General features: G+C 44.4%; 1 protein-coding gene and 1 long non-coding RNA gene across 5 annotated transcripts in view; both read right to left on the reverse strand.

Annotated features, from left to right (window-relative positions):
- Positions 1-237: 237 nt before the first annotated feature.
- On the reverse strand, positions 238-13,088 carry LOC109550706 (uncharacterized). Its single transcript, XR_004522551.2, has 3 exons — positions 9,186-13,088; positions 6,835-7,361; positions 238-4,997 (listed from the first exon to the last, which is right to left on the reverse strand). It is a non-coding gene; the product is annotated as an uncharacterized lncRNA (long non-coding RNA).
- A 1,217-nt stretch (positions 13,089-14,305) lies between these two features.
- Positions 14,306-20,766, reverse strand: part of SEC23IP (SEC23 interacting protein) — a 95,410-nt gene continuing 88,949 nt past the window's right edge. For all 4 annotated transcript variants that reach the window (XR_012326875.1, XR_012326872.1, XR_012326874.1 and 1 more), the window contains one exon: positions 14,306-19,876. The gene's annotated coding sequence lies outside the window, so the exon portion shown is untranslated. The remainder of the gene's footprint in view (positions 19,877-20,766) is intronic.

Raw genomic sequence — 20,766 nt, forward strand, 5'->3', positions numbered from 1 at the left:
GCTTTTATCAGTTCCATAGAGAGGAGATTCAACACAAAAGAGACGAAACTAGGGCTTCCCTGGTGGCGCGGTGGTTGAGAGTCCGCCTGCCGATGCAGGGGACACGGGTTCGTGCCCCCGTCTGGGAAGATCCCACGTGCCACGGATCGGCTGGGCCCGTGAGCCATGGCCGCTGAGCCTGCGCGTCCGGAGCCTGTGCTCCGCAACGGGAGAGGCCACAGCAGTGAGAGGCCCGCGTACCGAAAAAAAAAAAAAAAGAGAGAGACGAAACTAGCCAGAGGCCCAGCCCAGCCCATCAACAGCACACAGGCCTCTCCCTGGGCATCTGTGATCATGAACTGCTCCCAGCTAAAGCTTCCCTGTGTATTATACTAATTGAGAAGAAAGTGTTTGCTAAACAGAACTATGCTATGAACAAGAAAGCAGAGAACTTCTTTTAATCTACTTCAAAGAAATTGTTTGTAGGGACTCCTGAAACCAACTGCGCACAAAGAAGAGTAGGGCTCCCTTTGTAAGGTAGTCTATGGTGCCAGCTTTGGGTTATGACAACTCAATGCTATATCGTTTACCTTATCAGGACCTCAACAATTGGCATTGGTAAGAATTTCCCTTTAGAAAAGTAGATCTTTCCCAGAAGAATGATACAGGAGTAAGTTCTCCCCCAACACCACCTTTTTTTTTTCACTTGTTCCCTAATGACTTGATACCTTATGGAAGACTGAAAATCCTTAGAACGACTCTGACTACCTAACCAAAAGATAGCATTCCCTGCACGAACAGGATGTTGTCACAAATAAGAAGGGGTCAAAATAAACAACTGACCACGCTAGATAAGGACTAACCAAAGGACTAAACATCAACCCTCCCAAAGTTAACCTTTCTTTTTCTCATCAAAATCATTTATTGAGCACCAACTGGATATATGACACATTGGTCACCAAGATGTGACCCTTGCCCTCACAATTTCTTTTAATTGAGATATAATTCACACAGCATAAAATTCACTGTGCTGCCCCACAATTTTAACTATAACTGTACTAACCAACTTGGACAGTGAATTTACTCATTGAGTTCCCTAAGGACATACTTGGCAACTAAGTCATTTTAAAGAAGACACAAACAAGATACAATGCTTAAAGTTGTAGACAACCAAGACTGTCTTGTGTCCTGCTAAGGTCTCCTCCGCCAGCCCTCCACTGCCTCTCAGCCTCATCTCACGCCTCCCCATACAGCTCCTGGGCTCCGGCCACACAGGTCTGTCCTCAGTGCCTTCACCATCGAGCCCTTCCTGGCTCTGTCCGTGCTCTTGTCATTGCTTCTTCCTGAAGGCTCTTTTCCCAGACCCTTGCAAGGTCAGTGTCTTGTTCAGTGCACAACCTAAGCGTTCCCTCCTCAGAAGGGCCTCCTCACCTCATCTTATCTTCCTCCGTCCCAGCCCTTAGCGCAGCTTGTAATTATCATTTTATTTATCCATTCATTTACGTCAATGCTCTCCATCTTCCATCCACCAGAAAGCAAGCTCCATGAAGGTAAGGAGTTTGCCCTTATCATTAACACTCAGCGCAGCACAGGACCTCAAAAATGCACAGTGCACAGATCTGCTTTAAAGGCTTTCCTAGCTAAGACTGACATAAAATTTGGGGCCTTTACTCACCCATTATCCAGGTGTTAGAACACACCCTGAATTGCTTTCTAAGGAAAAATTTGGCCCTGCTGACAGGTACTTCTGTGACCCACCTCCGTGGGCAGGTGGACCAGCGCCAACTCAGGCACATGTCCTGGTCAGACCCTCAGTTTTCTTAAGAGGATGCCCACCCCCTCTCCAGTCCAGGAATCTGCCCTTGAAGGATGACTTGGTCGATGCTATGTCACTACTTGTCAGAGGACAGACCATCAAACTCACTGCTAGCCTATACTTAGCAACTCTAACTTAATTGCAAGAAATAATATTGATGAAGGACTGCTTAGAGAACACACTGTTCATTCATTCCTTTAATTTTAAAAGCAACCTTTTGAGTCAGCCAGACCCTTAGAGAGAATAATTGAACCATTTTTGCTTCCCATATACAAGTTTTTACTGAACTATACTTTTCCACTATATTTGACTGACGTTGAAAGATACCGTGAGAAACAACCCTGGGAAGCGCATTATTATACATTATTATATATTCTATCTGAATGTTTTTGAGGATATTATCTGCTACATCACACTGGGCCTCCTACTGAAGACCCACAGGAGAAATGTCTCAGCTCTCGGTAACAAAAGTAGCTGCACTTCTCCGAACCACTGGTTTGTTTTTAATCTTTTACCTGCCATGAATCTTGTTTATTCCTGAGCTTTGGAGGCTAAGAAGCACAGCCACACACTTGGGATCATAACAAAGGGCACTTTATGTGCTAACCTCACCTTGGGCTTTGTCATATCTTTCATACCCTTATTTTCCTTTGACCTCAATTTCTTTACTCATCTTTTTTTTTTAAATCTTGTTAAACTAAATGTATTATTATAAAGGTTCTAGTATCTTTTCTGGCATAAGGCAGGGAGTCTACACTTTAAAAGTTAAGATTTTGGCAGTTTGCTACCATGTTATACAAAAACAGTGATACGGGGGCACATTTGGGTGGCCTGACTTAAAATAGCATTCGTAGCATTCCTAGGGTTTGATTATGAGGTTCCTAGGGTCACCCCCCAAGACTACTGAGACTCAACCCCAGTAAGAAGTCCATGGGGTGATCTGTTGTAAAAGATGTTCCCTGAGGACTCCCCTGGCGGTCCAGGGGTTAAGACTCCGCACTTCCACTGCAGGGGGTACGGGTTCAATCCCTGGTCAGGGAACTAAGATCCCACATGCCACGTGGCTTGGGCAAAGAACTCCCAGATATTCCATGATGCCACGAACACAAAAAACACACAGTGGCTTCTAACATGAGGACCAAGTCAAACTTATTAGGTTGGAGGCTATAAGTTGCAGCTGTCGCTTTGTAAAAGGGCTGCTTCTTACACGGGCAACTCTGTGTTTAGCAGAGGCTCCATGTAAGTTTCTACATTCATTCTGCTCCATGCACGCCCCTCAACTCTCCATCCCTCACCTCACTGCCCTCCAGAACCCTGCTTCTCATGTCTATTATCAACACACCCCTAAATCCCTCAGCCTCTTCTCGGAACACTTCCTTCTTGTTCCTCGGGGAATCTGTTGGCCTCTAATCACACCCCTTCCCTGAAGCCAAGCCCACCATTTGAGAAAGTTCAGAGGGTGCCATTCCTAGAGATGACAATGTGGTACGATGATGGTTCCACGTGACCCTAAGGAGGTAGCCCTGTCTGCAGCCCTCTCAAGTGGAGACCGCTTTTCCTCTGCACTTCACATCCCACAAAGCCTGGAGGTGCTGAAGCTCTTGGGAATAGAGCATCCATTATCAGACTTTACCTTTCCTTCTGGTTTTCACCTACCAACCTCCGGGTCGATCCTCCCCATTCTCTGATGACTTGGGCATTTGCCTCACGCCCTTTCTCCTCCTCCTACTGTTACAATTATTCTCAGTGACTTCAACATCTATCTGGATGACCCACCCCACACTCTGATCACCCAGTTTCTTTCTTTTAATCTTAGTTTCAATCATCTTTTCCTCTACTGCATCGCAGGCTCACAACTGGAATCATCACCAATAATGCTGCCCCCACCAAAATCTCAATGTAACATCCAAACTCTTTGACCATCCCCTCTTACCCTTCCCCTCACCTTCTCTAGCGCTCCCTCTTTAGCAAAGACCTCGGGCAGTCCATTCAGCTGACCATTTTTTTCCCTATCCAGAACCCTCATCCTAACCTCACTTCCTTGCCCAGGCTAAATTCCACAGTCCAGCAGTAGAAACACTTCCTTGCAAATACCCTTAACTCCCTGGTTGCTCTTTCCTTCCGTTGTACTCCTCTCACAAAACCCCAACCCTGTTTAACCCAGGTACATAGTAGGACATTTCTGGAGAGACTCACGTGGCGGGGATGACCGGACTCACTCCAAATTTTTATGACCGCAAATATCAAATGTGCAGTCAACAGTGACAGGCACTCACCTACACTTCTCAGGTAAATGCGCTTTCCCACCCTCTGCGGTTACGTAAACTAAGACAATTCAGGCTATAACTAAGCATCACTTCCCAGGCTGCCCAGGCTCTGGCTGGCCACCGGTGGGGTCCAATTACAATATTCACTCAGATTTTGCAGGCTAGCGTGGGACCTCAGACTCTTCTGCATTTCTGGGGCTCCCTAGGGGTATCTCACGTGTGCTCTTGTATAGTCCTTGTAACATCATCTTCTGCATCCTCCTGTCATTGATATCTGCTCTCCAAAAGCCCCTTGAGGTAGCTCCTCCCTAGGGCGGGCCATTGACAGGACGCCCTTCAGGACAATGCTGTAGTGGAAATGTGTGTCTTGTCTGCTCAAGGCCCTTCCCCCATTCCCTATCGTGCTGGTAGAATTTCAGTCACAGCCACAAGATGGGGCACCCTGCCTGGACTCAGCCAACCACAGATCCCATTCCCCAGCAACAATGATTGGTCCAAAAGTGGGCACAGCTCCAACCTGGCCACTCAGAGTTCTTCTCCACAAATAACGGGAGAGAAAAGGTAACTTTCCACTGAGTTTTTTTACCCTGGAAGGATGTTCACCTGAGCACAGCATGTTTCCTTAAAGGTGGATAAAGGCTTTATTAACGAGGCCAATCCTCAGAGAGATGGAGAGTCCAAGGGTCATCATTTGAACTTCTTCATCCATCCAGGCCCAAACATCTGTCCTGGACTCGACAGATGCAAGCACTGGTTAGTCCCCTTTTGTGCTGGAGCCAGTCTGACGGGGTCTCTTCCGTTTGTAACCAATCCAGCTAATGGAGTTAGTTGTCAATATGCCAAGAGTGCCATCACCTGGTGCTCTCAGTCCTGTGTCCCTGGAGGCGTCAAATCTGCTTGAAGGTCCTGGGGGTCTTCACCACATCCACGCCACACTGTTCCATGCAGGAGAGGGAAGTGCATCACACACTGAAGTGCAACTTGCACCCCAGGGCCTCACTAGTTCCTACAGCTTCTGCCGGCAGCCACACTCTCTACGGGGCTGAGACTAAGTTCTTGATTCTGAACTGGAGGCAAATCTGCAAGGTGTGAGCCTTGCTGTCCTCCTCAACCCAAGCTCTCCCTCTGCTCCAATGCAAAAATCTCTCCTCCCCCCACTTCCAGTCTATAGCCCTCTGCCCACCCATTATCACACATGCTCAGATATGTCTGAACACCAGGTTCAGCTCAGTCTGCAAACACACACACACACACACACACACACACACACACACACACACACAAATGCATGTACTTCTAAATTTAAAGTAATGAGAAAAAGCCAAGGGAAAGGATTGTAGAATTTTTTGACTGGAAGGGTCAAGGGAAAGGAGATCCATGCAAAGAAAATGAAGAGAAGAATAAATATCAATATAATAACTTGAACGACTTTTACAAGACTCAGTAGGACAACAAGTTCTTCTTTTCAAATGACAATGACAACAACAAAATTCCAGCCTCTATTTAAAAACATAGCCAAACTGTACTTTCGTGTGGTCAAATTCATTGGTTTCTGCCCAGTGCCATTCTTGAGGGATTGCCCCCTCCTCTCTATCCATAGGCTTGCAGTGGGAATGGTCATGTTGACACAGAATGACCTCTCTCCCATCCCCCAACCACAGACCAAAAGCCTCTACCCCAGGGATTGGGATGAAGACAAAGAGAGGCCGCTCAGCCTTACTAGGGTGTGTGTGGGGAGTTATAAATTGCAGGAGATGTTGGCAGCAACCTGGCTCTAGTCTCTGCTGAGACCCCGTCATGTCCCTGTTCTTGGGTTGGTTCTGCCACAGGCCCCAACGCCCTTCCAAAGAATTCTGCCTGCTGAAACCAGCTCAAGTGATTTTTGTTACTTGCAACCAAAAGAGTGTTAATTAGAAGACATCTAATGAGCCAAAGATGATTATGAGAAGACCATGAAAGGAAAAGAGCAAAGGATCCTAAATAAATAAATGATAGATAGATAGATGATAGATAGAGAGATGATAGATAGATAGATAGATAAACCAAATCTGTGTCTAGAAGGAAGCAGAGATGCTGGAGGACCATGGGCACAGAATTCTCCCCAAAAGCTAGAAATGTCAAGATGACAGAAAGGCGCAATTACCGTAAGAAAGGAAACCAACACTTGACAAGTGTCCTGGGAACATGCAGAAAGGGGCCAATTTTTAAAACTGAGGCTTGGGAAGGAATTAATAACTTCCTTATAGTAAGTGACCTGCTTCTAGGAAAGCAAAGAGTCAAATGAATGACATTTGATCTTGTGTCTACTCCAGTCAACGGCACTGTCCCGGGGGTGGCCTCCCTTACTTATACCTCAAAAGCTCATTCCCAAATCTCTCAGCTAACAGCACTGTTCCTGGGAGGAGCCCATGACGCAGCAGATGGGAAGTTGCTTTGCAAAGCTGCAATCACTCATGCAGTGCAAGGGAGAGAAATCAAGTTAATTTTCATCACCCCGTTTTCTTACTGAACATGTAGAAGGACAAAGAGAGAGAGGGAAACTGATGAAAGAGAAGCAATTTTCTAAAATTGAAGCAAAAAATTAACAGCGTCCAGAAATCTGACCCCAATGTTCCTGTGCGTAAAGCTTTTCTATGATTTCCTGTCACCTATGGATAGAGTTCAGGATTTGTACATGTGGTCCCTGCCACTTGGCCCGCTTCCACTGTCACCACCCCAGCCTACCCGCCCTGTGCACCAGCAACACCAAATGCGCAAGGTTCACCTACTCACCACGATGGTCTTTGCCTCTGTTCCCAGTGGTCAGCCTCCAGCACATCTCCCTCCTTGGTAATGCAGATTTGGTTTTCTTTTCTTTTTTTTTTTTTGAGCACTTTGTTCTTTTCACTTCAAGGTCCTCGAACAATCGACTTTTCCTCTTTGGATGTCTCTTCTAATTAATACTCTTTTGGCTGCAACTAACAAAAATTGCGGAGCTTCCTTCAGCAGACAGAGAATCCACTGGAAGGATCCCGCCTCTCCAACCCCCCGGCTTATTTACCTGCTTCTTTTCTTCAACCCTCAGCTCACCGGTACTGTTGGAGCCCAGAGTAGGCTGCCCCAAAATGTGCCTCGTGACATATTGATTATTTTGAATGAAAGTGACCTAAGAAACAGCCAATGCAAGAGGGACATACTGACCCTCCTCTCTGTCTCCCTGAAAGGAGGAAATAAATCTCTCATGTGAAAGGGACACTCGCCGCATCTGGAAGTAGAAGGACACTCTTATTGCCAGAGATAGGGAATTCGGGCTGAGAAGCCTATATAAACAAATAAACAAACCTTGTTACTTCTTTTCATTTACTACAAGACCAAATTCTGTTTAAATTCATCACTAATTGAGCACCCAAAACCTAAGTTTTTGTGTCCTGTCAATTCCTCTCAAATGTACTGTTTCTTTGTCTAAAAAACATAGAAGCTTCCTGCTTTGGCCACTTCTTAGGTCCTATTTCTATAAAACCTCCATGCTCATGAACGAAAAAGGTTCTTTTTCTCCTGTTAATCTGTCTTGTGTCAATTTTATTATTAGTGCAGCTATAAGAACTCAACAGGGGTAGAGGGGAAATCTCCCCCTTCCCTGTGGTACCCTGCCTCAAGCAGCCAGCGGGGCCCTGCAGGGTTATGTGTACCACCGCTCTGTTCCAGATGTGTTCTGCACACAGTCAGATCACGAGCTCCTTGAGGACAGGGACTCTGCTCCCCAGTGTCAGTACTTGGCATGGCCGGTCTTGGGAATTCAATAAATGTCTGCTGGACACATATATGAATTATCAAAAAGGTAAATTCCTGCTGGTAACCTATGTAATGGCTATTGATCATTGTCAACCATATATTTTTAAAATTCCTGAGCAGTTGCTCTTGCCCATGGAATCTTATTTCTCAGCAGTCAATTTCACACACATTCATCCTGCTTAGAATCTCTTCCAGCAAAGCAGATTTTCCATTTGAATTTGGGATGGCTCCATTTATCCACATTATGTTGTTCTGGAATATAAGGCTACACTCGTTGTCATGGTCTTGATGTTACCTGGTAACACGAACACTTAATTATGAACCATCTCATGTGCTTCGGATGGATGTTTCTCTCAAAGAACTGAAGTTGAGTGACATGTTCGGCATTTACTTGAATAACAATAATATGGACCTTTTTACTGTACCTTGTTTAAGTAGCTAGGACAGGGCTAAGCATTTTACATATATGATCTCACTTAATCCTCACAATAACCCCTAGGAATTATTGCCACTTTATAGATGAGGAGGTTGCTATTTCGAGCGGTTAAGTAACTTGCTCAATGTGACGCAGATGGTAAGTAGTAGAGCTCGGAACCAAGGACATCAGATTCAAAATCACCCACGGTCCCTATCAATGGGCGCCTAAGAAAAAGATGGACTGAGAATGGGTGTGATGAGGACCCAAAAGGATGGTGAGAAAACTGACTAAAAACAAGTGGCTACATTTCATTTTGTTCCCATGCACATTTTTAATTGCTCTAAGAATATCTGTTTCTTTCGTTATTCTCTTGTTACCTGTCATAAAACTGGAAACTGGAACCCGAGGCTAGGAGCGAATGGGAGAGCATTATTCCTCGTTTCTCCACTGGAATTTGACATGAGACCATATATCTAAGACCACATTAGGAATCTCTCGAAAGCAATAACTTTGCAAACTAGATTACCAGCAGCAAAGCAAACCACTTTGGGGTTCATGAGATCTGTGTTCTCTGAGACTAGAATGCAAACTATAAATCACCAAGACTTAGGAAGATAAAGAAGACTCCTTGGGGGCTCCCTCTGGAGCCGTAGACAGAAACACTGTTCTATGCAACCCCACCTGGGATTCCTGTGGACACATCCCTAAAAATTCCTATGGACACATCTCTAAAAATTACAGTAATAATTACATCCCTAAAAATTATGCCCTAACAAATGGCCAGTGAAGATTTCCTTGGTAAAAAAGCAAAAACAAAAACAAAGAACACCACGTCTGAGTCTGACCATGCAATCTGCCTGACTGGTTCTTATCCAGGTGGATTTCTCCATTGGGTCAGAAAAGGAAAATTTCTAAAAGCACTGAGTCCACGTACCTTAAATGAATCAGGAGAGTGTATCAAAATTTGACAGCAGAAAATAGGCCAGCTCCTATATTTTTTTTTCAAGGAAAAGTTCTCAGTGGTAAGGTCTTGGAATATGCCACACACTGAAAAATCTTGCCGTTAGAGGAATTAAAACTGAAGCCTAAGTGTTCCTCCATCTTCGACTTTCTGTCTCCATAAGTGACAGGAAATGTGGTTTATTTGTTGAATTTCACCGTGGATTGTTTGAGGAAAGTTGACTTGAAAAAACTCTTGAAATAAAGACAAATGTTTTGTGGCAGGCAAATATACAAATGAAAAGAAATGTTTAAGTTCTACTGAACTATGGATGATTTTTTTAAAATGGTAACTGTGAAGCAAGGCAGGGCTGGAAATATTTCTAACTAGTGTATATTATGCCTTGTCTAATCAATCTTGAGAACCAAGGTAAATCAGGGGCGGTAAAGCAGAGCCATTCCAGTCTTCATCATGGACTAGACAATTACCAGGAACTTTCTTCTCTTTCTGTCTCCTATAGAATTATCATTTCTCCCTTGCTATGTGTACCATGGAGTGACTCTTCCATCAAAGAATCTTGCCACCATATGAGTTGCCACTTAGTGCCGTATGCTCTGGTGTCTAATTCCAAAACAAAGCATTCAACCGAAGGTGGGAACAGCGCAAATGTCCATGAACAGATGAATGGATAAACCAAATGTGGCAGATCCACACAATGGAATATTATTCAGCCATAAAAAGGAATGGAGTTCTGATACCTGCCACAATGTGGATAAACCTTGAAAATATTATTCTAAGTGAAGGAAGCAACCTAAAAGGCCACATATTATATGATTTCATTTATATGAAATATCAGAATAGATAAATCCATAGAGACAGAATGCAGATTGCTGGCTGCCAGGATTCTAGGTAGAGGGGGGAATAGAAAGTAACTGCTTAATGGGTCCAGTGTTTCCTTACGGGGTGATGAAAATGTTTGGAACTAGACAGAGGTGGTGATTGTGCAACACTGTGAATATACTAAATCCACTGAATTTTTCACTTTAAAATGGTTAATTTTATGTCCTGTGATTTTCACTTCAATAAAAAAATTGCAATAAGACAAAGCTTTTACTTTAAAAATGCCATGTGGAAATTTTAATACAAAAGTAAGAGTTACGACAGTGTGATAAATGCTTCTAATAAAAACAAAATTATGAGAGCAGGCCTCCTGTCCTCCCCAGCACTCAAAAGTGAAGCATAAAGCCTTCTGGATGGGTCATAATCTTCTGAGGAGATATGGATTTAATCAAAGAACCATGACTTTAGTTGAGCAGGAAAACTCCCAGCCACAATATTCTACCCACCACCTGCTATGCAAAAAAAAAAAAAAAAAAAAAAAAAAAAAATTGCAAATGGCAACACTTCCAAGAAGGTTCTTTCTTTGCTATGTCTGTCTCTTGTTGAGCCAGTTGGGGGTGGGAGGTCAAAGCTGTGCTCTCACCCCAGATGGCTCTTCTGGTTCTTGGAAGCACTGGGTACCATAGCACTCACAAGTTCATCTGAAGGCATAAACCTGGCTCTGTACTCAGGGTCCAACTTCCCCACAGAGAGAAACCTGACCTTTAACAATCAGGGATTCTGAGAACCTGGAAAGTTCACTTTGTGCTGTTTCAGGCTTCATAAGATTTGCTTTATAGCATGCCTGCACAAAATCCTACTCTAAGGAGAGGGTCTACACAAGAGAGGTGCATCGATGATGAATCCCAAGCTACTACTCCCATCTCTTCTCTCCCCACAAAGTAATACCCTGCAGTGCGAAACTGCTTGACTTGTAAATTGATTTATCAGGACTTTAATATAACTGCTGACCGTGATCAGAATAGCAACAAATTGGCTTAAGCAGGTTCAAAGCTGAATCAGTGGAAGAAACAGTGGGTGTGTTTTCTAGTGGAATTCTTCCCACATGGAATGATCTGGGAGTGTTATCCAAACACGCGGCCTTATACACACACTCTTTTCAAGTCGAATATTTGCACGGGCAGTGGCTGGCAAATAGACATATCTGAGAGTACATACAAAGTAATCCCTAAGTAATTATACAAAGTTGAAAGCAGGAATGCAAACCTGAAAGCTACCAGGGAAGTCCGTGCACTCAGTTTCTTAAACAGAGATGGACCCCCTGAGTTTATAAACTCTCTGGAAATTCTTTACAAACTGTCGTGTTTAACTGCAACATTTAAAAAGAGGGTCAGGGCTTCCCTGGTGGCACAGTGGTTAAGAATCTGCCTGCCAATGCAGGGGACACGGGTTTGAGCCCTGGTCCAGGAAGATACCACATGCTGCGGAGCAACTAAGCCCATGCGCCACAACTACCGAACCTGGGCTCTAGAGCCTGCGAGCCACAATTACTGAGCCCACGTGCCCCAACTACTGAAGCCCACGTGGCTAGAGCCCGTGCTCCACAACAAGAGAAACCACCGCAGTGAGAAGCCCTTGCACCACAACGAAGAGTAGCCCCCGCTCGCTGCAACTAGTGAAAGTCAGCGCATAGCAACGAAGACCCAATGCAGACAAAAATAAATAAATAAAATAAATCAATAAATTTAAAAAAAAAACAAACAGCTTTCCATTTTGTACAAGCTTCTCCGAGTCTCCTTCTAGCTGGTAGAATGGATGCTGCCCAACTCATCAGTCACTTAATAAACTCAATTAGATCTTCAAATTTACTCACTTGAATTTTGTTTTTTAACACTTCACAGATAGATATACATTGTGAGAAGGTTAGAATTTAAATTTACATCACATGTATGCAGATACTCACAAAACTAAATTCAGTCATTAACATACGGTGGTTTCCCAAGACTCTAGTCCTACAGTTTTTTGACAAGCTACTGTTGATTTGTCTCACATGATTCCAAGCAGAACCAGTTCTGTTCTCTAGAATCTGCTCTGGCTAGTTTCTGTTTTATCCACACAAACCCAGAAAGCATGAGTCAGATCTACATGGGCATAGTTTATAAAATCATGTTCCAGTATGGAGAATTCAGGTCTCAGTCCTCAGCATGTGGGTCCCGTAGAGATCTCTCCCCATCCCCCAACCCCAGTGTGTTTCTCTCATTCGCTGCTGAGAGATTGTCTAGGCTTAGAGATGCTCAAGTTCACACAGAAAGCATCAGAGCTGGACGGGAACACCAGCAGTGCTGCAGCTGCAAAACCCACATTCCTAGCCCAGTGCCATCCTGGAAAGCTGCTGTCCCATTTTACAGTTAGGAAAATAGAGGTACATATTTGTCCATAAAATGACTTAGCCACTCATAGGCCAGTTCTTCCCATTCCTCCATAACTGTTAGCCGTAATAATGAGTCAACCCCAAGGCAAAATTTCCAGGTAAGCCCCAGGCAAGACGGTGAGCCTCAGGCAAGACGGTGAGCCTGGCCACCTTTGGCTTTTCTCCCCCTCACCACGTCCAGTCCCTCCCCTTTCTTCTTCTTCCCAATGCCGCCCCCCTTAACCAGTCACCAGAAGCCCATTCTTTAAGCAGATCCTCTGGGCTCTGAAAACTGCCCCAGCCCCTGGTGTGTCCTGACTAGGGTTCCTTGGGGCATATTCTCTGTCACTTCATGGGAAGCAGAGATGTCCTCCACAACCGGCCCTTTTCCCTCTCTCTCCCCAAGTAAAATGTGTGCATCTTCACCATGACCTTGGAGACCAAGCCAGCAGAGCAGGGCGGCAAATCCCCTCCGTGCATCTAAGCCACTGGCTCCAATCTCGCTCCTGCCATCCTTCCCTATGCCAAGTTCCACACTAGGTATTAGCTTCTTTCCTCTGCCTTAAACCCTGAGGGAACGGTTAATGAATGGAGAATTGCCCAGAGAGCGTCAGCCACTGGGGGGGGGGGGGGGGGGGGGCGGCGGCGGGGGGAGACAGGAGCTGGAGGACTTCCAAAGGGAACAGGCTCCACCGGGCACCTGAAGAGGTGACACTTCCAGGGCCAGCGTGGGGCAGGGCCAACTGCCTGACGGCCCGAGGCTATGGCACTGTTGGCAGGCACATGACTGAGTTTTGCATCTTACCAAGACAGTTTCTTGGCCAGAAATGTAGATGGTAAAAATTAACTAAATCCATGTAAGTTTCCACTCCCAACACCATGCTCTTCAAAGGCTCCCTGAAAGATAGCTGTTCTCCCACGGGGGCTGTGTATTCCCCGAGAGGCTCTAGGCAATGGCCGGGATTAGAGTGAGGTGTTCAAACCGAGTCCCCCCTAAAGCCGCGTTTATGATGAACCTCTCTATCTAAAACTTTATTCCCTTTCTTGTCCCCTCTGACCTCAACCCTGGGATAACTGAACACTAATCCACAAGTCAGATGACTAAAACTGCTGCTGTCGATAGTCATTATTGTACGAAAATTGCTGTTGTCAATAACATCGTTAATGTGCTAAAGATGCTGTTTAGATATCACCCTTAACTACAAATTCAGGTTGTTTCTCCAGGGCAAGATGAACTAACAGGCCCCCAAGCCATGGACCACTCCGCCAGAGAATCGTAAACCACAGACATCTTTACTCCGAAACCTCAAATAAGGAATGTCAAAGAAATGTCACAGGACATGATTAATCCCAGCCTCTTTGTTCTTTCCCTTTTAAAAAAAACCCCCTAACTCAAAGAACAAGTTGGAATGGATCTGAGGCTTGTCTCCCACTCCCTTGCTCGGCGCCCTGCAATAAACCCTTACTTTGCTGCAAACTTACTTTGTAGCTGCCACGGGCATACAAGCTCTAGCCTGGTTACAGTGTCAGAATCACCCCGTGCCTTCCCAGGTGGGAATGAGGCTGCCTGGATTCAAATCTAGCTCTGGCGCCATCTGCTGGCCGCTCTGTGTGCATGGTCTCTGTACCTGTAAATGGGATGATTGTTAACAGCAGCCCTCTGGCGGGGTTGGGGGCGGTTGGATGAGTCCCGTGCTTAGAGCAGCGTCTGTCTGAGCAAGCAGTAGAGAAAAGGTTTGCCATTTCTATCGTTTCCGGTTTCTTCTAACAAACGTTGTGTCAGCTGTGTCCATCCGGTCACAAGACAGCACTACATTTTACTTAAAGTCACACAGCTAAAAATGAGGTGCCAACAATTCACTGATTCCGAAGAGAAAATATGGTTTATTCGCAGATACACAAGGTCGAGATGAAATAGCACGATTTATGTGATCACTAAGATTCTTAGCCTCAGTTGTCATATTCAGACAAAACCCAAAATTCTTATAAGGTTTGTTAAGGTGAGGAACATTTCCTTGGTCCTCCTCAAGGAAAGTTCTGTCCATACTTTAAAGAAATCTATGTAAGTTTCAACCTCTTCTAACATAAATGGAGAAAGAGCAACAGAATTGAGAACAAAGGAAAGGAACTATACCACTTGGTAACCCTTGTTATAGGTTGAATGACATCCCGACCCCCAAATTCATATGTTCAAGTTCTAACCCCAGTACTTCAGAATGTGACCTGACTTAGACTCATTGCAGATGTAATTAGTTAAAATGAAGTCAGGTGTCAAGCAAGGCGGACAGGCAGCTTGTTGTCAAAAGACCCAAACTCCCAATGGCTTTCAGGGAAGGGTTTTTAAAGGCAACATTTGGGGTGAGAGTTGCAGGGTACATGACTTTCTTCTGATTGGTTGGTGGTGAGGTAACAGGGTGGTGTTTCAGGAACCTTAATCATCAGTTTCTGGTTCCAGCCAGTCTGGGGTCTGCGTGCTTGTGGTCAGCATGTAGTCACCATCCTCCACCTGGGTGGGTGTCTTAGTTTCTGCAGAACAACTCAAAGATATGCATCAGATTGTTATGTATATCCCTTGAGGGGGAGGCAGGACTCTGTTTCATTATCTGAACTATTTTTTATTTTTTTTAATTTTTAAGTTTTTCATTTAATTTATGTTTTATTTATCTGAACTATTGTTTAAGCTATCACTACTTTTCTTGCTTGACTGATTTCCCTTTCTGTATTCCCTCACTTCGCTAATTACTTAACTGTTTGAGCCTGCTCTCTGAAACTCAGGGAAAGCCTAGGAGACTAAAGGCTTTTTTTTACAAACAAGAAACAGGCAACACAGAAGGGCTTTTGTACCCGGAAAACCCCTACAGGGTTCTGCTCAGTTTCATGGCCTCCAGAACTGAGAGACAATTTCTGTTGTTTAAGCCACCCAGTTTGTGCTACTTTGTTATAGCAGTCCTCGAAAACTAATACACCCTTCCACAGCAAGAAAGTGTAGAAGGTTATATGGAGGGTAATATATAACACTCGGTAGTCGATGGATATACATGGATTTGTTCCACAAAAATTTGGGGGTAGCTTTCCTGGGTAGGTGCAGCGCTGGGTCCTGGAGTTACAATGGCCCCATCACACAGGCACTCAAGCCTCCGCACTGAATTCCCTACCACCAGGGCGAGTGCTTGGAAAGGGTGGAGGGAGCTGTGAAGAGCTTGGACATGGCCCAAGAGGGATCTGCATGTAGCCAGTAGCAGCTGCACATAACTGAGGAAGCCAGAGGCGGCCAAGGCAACACATGCAACATTATCAGGAGTCTGGCAGTGACAGAAGAGGCTCCTGCCAGCTTCACATGCCCACGACAATGTTGCTGATGCAAAAATATGGAGGGAAAACAGAATCTCGTAGCAACTGGCACGACATCTTCTCTTGTGGAAAAAATGTTTTGCTAAGAATTTGGCATGGACCAGTATGGTAAAGGCCCTAAGGTTATGCTCTAGTAAAAGGATAGGGTTGCCAAACTGATTTCAGGTGAGGACAGGGTCTATTAACCCCAGGTTTTTACGTGGTTGAGCCAGTTAGGCTGAGCTCTGCCCAAGGAGGGAGAAACCCCTACTGGCAAGAGAGGAGAGATTTGGGGGACAGAATAGAAATGTCTAATCAGGTTGTTTAAGTTGCTTATGGGGTGAGGGAGGTACTTAGAGTCCTCTCCCAGTCTCCCCTGGGCACTTTCCAGTGACTGCCCCACTGCTGCTTGGTGGTTTGAGGAGGGTCTTAGAGGGGGCAACCCAGCAAAAAGGAAAAATGAATGGCTAACAGCTGGGTTAACCCAGAAATTACTTTATGATACTTTCCTTATTATCACTCTGAGTGCAACCCCTGAACACAAGGAAGGACACAGTCTGACTCCACTTGAAAACTATTCCCTGGAATAACACATTCCCCAAACGGCAAGATGTTTGCTATATTCTGAAATCCACCCTTCTTTGGCAGGGAAGCTTATCTTACTTAAGGCTCACAAACACCATTTAACAAACACCATCCTGCCCATTTTAAAGAAGAGGAAAGAAGGCCCAGGAGAGCCCAAGTCACTTGCCAAAGAGTGCAGTGATGAACCTGTGACCTGCATTCTCACACCCCCGACCTCCCATCCTCCCCCCCAAGCCAGGTCCCCTTTGTTCTGGAAGGTGCCTGGCCAGCCCCTTCCTGCCCCACAGTCAGTCCACCAAACTGGGAGTCACAGACGGTATTGTTTAAAACAAACATCCCAACAAATTTCCTGGGGGGATGGGGGGCGGGTAGTTGGAGTGACTATAGATTTTTCTAGAATGAAAGCACCTCGGGTTTATGGACTTTGTAGTCACGTTCTCTCTGTTGGGTCACATCCCCAGAAGCACTGCTGAATATCTTCTCCTCACTTTTGGACCCGTATACAGAAAGATGACCTTCAGAAGTTGCTTTTGTCACATTCGCCCAAATCTCAGTTCACAGGTGATGATTTTACAGCCCAGAGGAGCCCAAATTTTTCCTTAGGTGGTGGAAATCTACTGAATGTCCAGTTTTTTTTGTTTGTTTGTTTTTGTTTTTGTTTTTTTTGGCGGTACGCGGGCCTCTCACTGTTGTGGCCTCTCCCGTTGCGGAGCACAGAGCTCTGGATGCGCAGGCTCAGCGGCCATGGCTCACAAGGCCAGCCGCTCCGCGGCATGTGGGATCCTCCCGGACCGGGGCACGAACCCGTGTCCCCTGCATTGGCAGGCGGACTCTCAACCACTGCGCCACCAGGGAAGCCCTGTTTCGTTTTTTTAAGTAATTCAGTGAGGAAGGCAGAATAATTCTTTATTTTATTTTTGGCTGTGTTGGGTCTTCGTTTCGGTGCGAGGGCTTTCTCCAGTTGCAGCAAGTGGGGGCCACTCTTCATCGCGGTGTGCTGGCCTCTTCACTATCGCGGCCTCTCTTTTTGCGGAGCACGGGCTCCAGACGCTCAGGCTCAGTAGTTGTGGCTCATGGGCCTAGCTGCTCCGCGGCATGTGGGATCTTCCCAGACCAGGGCTCGAACCCGTGTCCCCTGCATTGGCAGGCAGATTCTCAACCACTGCGCCACCAGGGAAGCCCAGAATGTCCAGTTTTTTATGTTATATGGTTTTCATTCCATCCAACTCAATAATAATTCTGTATGTATTAAGAGTTGCCCTCAGTCTTCAGGCTGCTGAACTATGTTTTCTTAACAAAGTTCATGAATTATGGTTTAAATACAATGGATTTCTATGTAGCTATTAGAGTGCAGTAGATCTATGCATATTGAAGAGAAAATATGTCTATATAAGTATGTCAAATGGAACTAAGTAAGGATGAGAACAGTATATATAACATGTGCCTGTTTTTATTTACAAGACTTTCACACAACAGCACAAAGCTGAAACTCGGGAAAGGAGCCCCACAGGACAGAGTTCTGTGGTCAGCTTTCAATAGAGCATCAGGGAACATCCTGAGAAACTGCTACTTAGCCAATGGGCCAGCCAAACTGGCATCATCAGTCTTCTGTTCACTAAGAATTTTTTTTACCATGAACAGAAGTTTCATCAAATGCTTTTTTTGGCATGTGTTGAGATAATCCTAAAACTATTTTCCTTTAATCTCTTAATATGATAATTTATATTATTTTATAATGTTAAGTCAAACCCAACTTGTTCATGATTTACACATTTAATTGATAAAGGATTTTGCTAATATTTTCTTTGGGATTTTTATAACTATGTTTATGAATGATTTTCCTTTCCCATTCAGTCCTTGTCCAAAGTTATCCAACTTTCAAAATGAGTTGAGGATTGTTCCCACTTTTTCTATATCTGGAATAATTTGTATAAAACTAGATTTATTTGTTTCTTGAATATCTGATAGAGCTTGCTAGTAAAAACCATCTGGAATATCCTTTCGGGGAAGATTTTTAACAAATGGTTCAGTTTCTTTAGATCATAAGCCTATGCAGTACACATTTCTTCTTGAATCAATTTTGGTTAGCTCTACCTTTCTACAAATTTTCCATTTCATCTAAACTTTCATTTTTATAGACTTAAAGTGGTTTATATTATTTTATTACATTTTAATGTCTGCATTTATAATCTTTTTCATTTCTGATACTGTGTTCCTCTTGTTTTTTTCTAGATCATTCTTACGAAAAGCTTGAAAATTTTTTAGCCTTTTCAAAGAAACAAATTGACTTTGTTGATCCTCTCTATAAAAATGTTCTCCTATTCTTATTGTTATTCTAATGTTTTCTATGTTGTTAATGTTTGTTCTTATGCTATTACTTCCATCATTGTGGTTCTTCCTATGAGTTTATTCTACTTTTCTTCTATTAACTTAAGTTCAATGGTTAGTTCATTCATTTTGAGCCCTCTTTTTTGTATATTAAATATTAATACATTAAATATATATCACATATTATTAATACATAAAATATATGATTATAGAAATATATCATATAAATAAACTATATTAATATAGTATATTAAATATAGTATATTAAATATTAACACTATCAACTTCCTTCTAAGAAACACTAAGTAAGTTTTAATATTTTATCAGTTCCTCATGCACCACTTACCCCAAGTTGTTCTGGGGCAGCCTGCTGGGTAAGACTGACATCAGGGCATTTGGAGTGTCCATCAATGGCGTCCAAGTGCTTTGGCAGACCCTGATGCTTTCCCCTGCCCCTTCCTTGCTAATAGACCCCCAGTTTTGTTCAGGTATTGAGTGTCCTGGGCTTCACAGGCCATTCCCCAGCCCCAAGGGGTGAATGCTGATTCGTAAACCATGGTGGGAAACCAATTCCCTCTGCAGCAATTGGTACAACCCTGAATATGAGACTCCATCATGGCTGTTACGATTGGGGGAAAGTCCAGGGTTGGAATGGGGGGATTCACAGAAAGTTTTCCTTCCAATAAAAAGACATGCAAGGGAGAAAACGTTGGTCCCCTTTTCTGAATGTTGTTGCATTCAGAACCCAGACCTCCCAAGGTTAACTTGCAACTATGGGGAGAAATATTACCAACAAGCTGAGAATGGCAGAGCTGAAAGGTAGGAAGCAACAGAGACTTGATGACTTCACTGAAGACCTATGTCTGCATTTCTTGTTATGTAAGATAAGAAGCTCCTTATTATTTAAGTTATTATTTGCAGCCAAAAGTGTCCAGCAGGTGCCACATGAGGCCAGCCTCCTGCCTGCTGAATGTCACTTTATGGCAGAGAGTTTTTCAGTGATACTGCAATGTGACCTTCGTATGCTTGCAATGGATCAGGCAACTGCACAAGATACTCACGTGTTATTACAGCACTCCTTCTGTCATCCTGGGAAAAGCACATCATTCCACATTTTTCCTTTGTTCTTAGGAACTCAAGAAAAGTCTTCTTTCGTAAATTCATATGAAAATGATAGAGGGTCAGATTAAGCCTGTGAGAAGAAAAGAAAAATAAATGAAATGAGGCCAGAGCTTGTGCTTGCTACTGTGGCGATCCAGAGCAAGTGGGCATCTCCACGTGGCCTGTAAGGTGGGAGCTGTCCCTTCACGCACACGTCACTACCTGCCAAGTAAACACAGGCACATTGGAGTGAACTTGGCTAAGTCGCTTTCTGGGAGATAGCGTTTCCATTTTAGGGTCCTTTCTCACAAAATCTTAGAACATCTTTAAATTGTATTATTTAGGGCCCTTTGGTGGCAAATGACTGAAAAATTATCTCACACTTTTTAAAATAAATTTATTTATTTATTATTTTTGTCTGCGTTGGGTCTTTGTTGCTGTGCGCGGGTTTTCTCTAGTTGCGGCAAGCGGGGGCTACTCTTCATTGCGGTGCACAGGCTTTTCATTGTGGTGGCTTCTCTTGTTGCAGAACACGGGCTTTAGGCACACGGGCTTCAGTGGTTGTGGCTCACGGGCTCAGTAGTTGTGGCTCGCAGGATCTAGAGCCCAGGCTCAGTAGTTGTGGCACATGGGCTTAGTTGCTCCACAGCAGGTGGGATCTTCCCGGACCAGAGCTCGAACCCGTGTCCCCTGCATTGGCAGGCGGATTCTTAACAACTGAGCCACCAGGGAAGTCCTCAAACATGTTTAATGGCTCATGTGAGCAAACCAAGGAAAGGTGAGTCTGGATGTAATGATCTGAACATTGTCAAGACTGTCTCCTCCTCTCTCTGCTTTTCTCTGCTCCTGGGCTCCATTCTCTCAGACAAGTTTCTCCCCAGGCTGGAATCATCATGGCCAGCAGCACCATCACGATTCTCTCAAGCAAAAAGCAAGAATGTCCCCCAAAGCTCCAATTAGAACCTTCAAGGGGGGGACTCC

Source organism: Tursiops truncatus, chromosome 16 (genome assembly GCF_011762595.2).
Source record: "Tursiops truncatus isolate mTurTru1 chromosome 16, mTurTru1.mat.Y, whole genome shotgun sequence".
In the NCBI taxonomy this organism is placed as follows: Eukaryota; Metazoa; Chordata; class Mammalia; order Artiodactyla; family Delphinidae; genus Tursiops; species Tursiops truncatus.